This window comes from Rhinopithecus bieti, unplaced genomic scaffold, assembly GCF_001698545.2.
Source record: "Rhinopithecus bieti isolate Rb0 unplaced genomic scaffold, ASM169854v2 scaffold_905, whole genome shotgun sequence".
In the NCBI taxonomy this organism is placed as follows: domain Eukaryota; kingdom Metazoa; phylum Chordata; class Mammalia; order Primates; family Cercopithecidae; genus Rhinopithecus; species Rhinopithecus bieti.
In genome coordinates this window covers 67,493-70,673 of record NW_016803348.1, presented here as the reverse complement: position 1 = coordinate 70,673, position 3,181 = coordinate 67,493, and positions in this window count along the sequence as shown.

The window sequence follows — 3,181 nt, the reverse complement described above, 5'->3', positions numbered from 1 at the left end:
TATATATATATATATATGAAAGCAAGTTTGTTAAGGAATCACACCATCACAAGATGAAGTCCCATGACAGGCTCTCTGCAAGCTGAGGAGCAAGAGACAGCCCGAGTCCTAAAACTTCAAACTTAGGGATGCCTACATTGCAGCCTTCAGTCTGTGGCCAAAGGCCCGAGAGCCCCTGGCAAACCAGTGTTGTAAGTCCAAGAGTCCAAAAGCTGAAGAATTTGGAGTTCAATGTTGGAGGGAAGGACGCATCCAGCACTGGAGAAGGATGAAGCCCAGAAGACTCAACCAATCTAATCTTCCAGTTTCTCTTGCCTGCTTTATTCTAGCTGCGCTTGCAGCTGATTAGATGGTGCCCACACAGATTGAGGGTGAGTCTGTCTCTCCCAGTTCACAGACACAAATGTTAATCTCCTTTGACAACACCTTCACAGACACACCCAGGAACAATACTTTCCATTCTTCAATCCAATCAACTGACACTCAATATTAACAATCACAGGTCTCTATTCTGTTCCATTGGTCTATGTGTCTATTTTTGAACCAGTACTGTTTTGGTTACTGTATCCTTGTAGTATAGCTTGAAGTAGGGGAATGTGATACCTCAGGCTTTAATTTTTGCTTAAAATTTATTTGGTTATTTGGGTTCTTTAATGGTTCTATGTGAATTAAAAATAATTTTTCCTAATTTAGTGAAAAACTACAATGATAATTTGATAGGAATAGCATTACATCTATAGATCTCTTTGGGCAGTATGTCCATTTTAAACATGTTGAATCTTGTCATCCATCATTATGGAACATTTTTCCATTTGTCTGTGTTATCTGTGATTTCTTTCAGCAGTGTTTTATAGTTCTTCTCGTAGAGATCTTTCACCTCCTTGGTCAGGTATAGTCCTAGGTATTTTGTGTCTGTGTCTGTGTCTGTGTGTGTGTGTGTGAGTGTGTGTGTGTGTGTATGTGTATCTGTTGTATATGGGGCTGTGTTCTTGATTTGACTCCAAGCTTGAGCATTATTGGTGGATAGAAATGTTTAATAATTTTTGTATATTTATTTTGTATCCCCAAACTTTGCTGAAGTTGTTTATTAGGTCTAAAAGTCTTTCAGTGTAATCCTTAGGGTTTTCTAAGTATAGGATCATATCATTAGGGAAAAGAGATAATTTGACTTCTTCTTTTCCTATTTGTATGTCTTTTATTTATTTCTATTGTCTGATTGCAATGTCTGAGACTTCTAGTATTATGTTGAGTAGGAGTGGTGAGAGTGGACACCTTTGTCTTGTTCCACTCTTTACAGAAAATGCTACCAGCTTTTGCCTATTCAGTATGATGTTGCCTGTGGGTTTGTCATAGCTGGCTCTTATTATTTTGTGTTCTATTCCTTCAATGCCTAGTTGGTTGAGGGTTTTTGTCATGAAGGGATGTCGGATTTTATCAAATTTTTTTCTGTGTCGATTGAGGTGATCATATAGTTTTTGTTTTTAACTATTCTTATATGGTGAATTATATTTATTAATTTGCATATGTTGAACCATCCTTGCAGCCCAGAAATAAAGTCCACTTGATTGTGATGAATTAACTTTTGAAGCACTGCTGGATCTGGTTTGCTAAAATCCTGTTGAGGATTTTTGTGTATTATGTTCATCAGGGATATTGGCCTGCAGTTTTCTTTGTTGTTGTTGGTTTTGTGTCTTTGCTAGAGTTTGGAGTCAGGATGTTACTGGTTTCATAAAATGAGTTAGGGAGTTGTCCTTCCTGCTCTATTTTTTGAAATATTTTCAGTAGGATTGGTACCAGCTTTTTTTTGTATGTCTGGTAGAATTTGGCTGTGAATCCGTCTGGTCCGAAGCTATTTTTGATTAGTAGAATTTTTATCAATGATTCAATTTCGTCACTCACTATTTATCTGTTTAGGATTTCTATTTCTTCCTGGTTCAATCTTGGGGCGTTGTGTGTTTCCAGAAATTTATCCATTTCCTCTAAATGTTCTAGTTTATGTGCATAGAGATGCTCATATTAGTCTCTGAGGATCTTTTATATTTCTGTAGGATCAATTGTGATATCACCTTTGTCATTTCTGATTGTGCTCATTTGGATCTTCCCTACGTTTTCCTTTGTTAATCTAGCTAGTGGTCTATCAATCTTGTTTATTCTTCCAAATAACTGGACCATCCTTAGATTTCCAAATATCAAAAATAATTATTAATTTTTAATTTCTCTTACAAACAGCCACTAGCAGCAGAGTTACCAGGAAAATGAATCAAATGATGTGTTCTTTCATCAAAATTGCAGGAGAGAGAGCACAACGATGAACAATGATGCAAAACTATTGTCAGACTATGCTGACATATCCTTTAAAAGCATAGTTTAGACTAATTTTTTTCCACATAGCCATTTTACCTCTGACAAAAACTAAGAAAATTAGAAAAGAAAATAAATTTAAAACTACTTTTACATAAGAGGCAGTCGACACTTGCACAACTAAACACTGATATAATTTTACAATTCGATTTCAATGATATAATATATGATATTTAAAGTAACTCACCTGAGCTCATAATTCTCACAGGCAAAATGGTTTTATTGTTTTATAATGACATCATATACTCTTAATTTCCTCTCCACTGGAATCAAATCTACCTGATTAATTTGGAAGCATTCATTTGGGCTTGTTGAGCTATATAGCACTGAGTGGCAACTAGAGGGTCATTTATTTTTCACACATTGAAATCCACAAGTAGAACATTCCTGATATCAACATAAAAGCAAAATTTTGTATGCCACCAAGGAAGCATCTGTATACATACCTTGATGGCTACAGGATTGTATGTTCCTCAGCTTTACCAACACCTGTTCGAACTCACTTCCTGAAATAACTTTGCTCTATCCCAAAGACATTTACCAAGCTCATTAGGAACTGTTAAAGTAATATTCTTAGGGTGTTTTTTTCTAGTTTAAGTATATGTGTCTTTCTTGTATCCATAGAAATTTACCTAAAATATGTAATAATTTTATAAATTATTATACTCTATATTCCCAAATTTCTAAGTCAAATGTATTCAAGGAGATCTTTTCCCAATTTTCTCTCTTGGCAAAACTCTTCAGAATTATCAGCATCATTAATATGTACAATAGCAAGATAATCCACTTTAAGGATAACAAAAACATGCTTTGAGTCAGT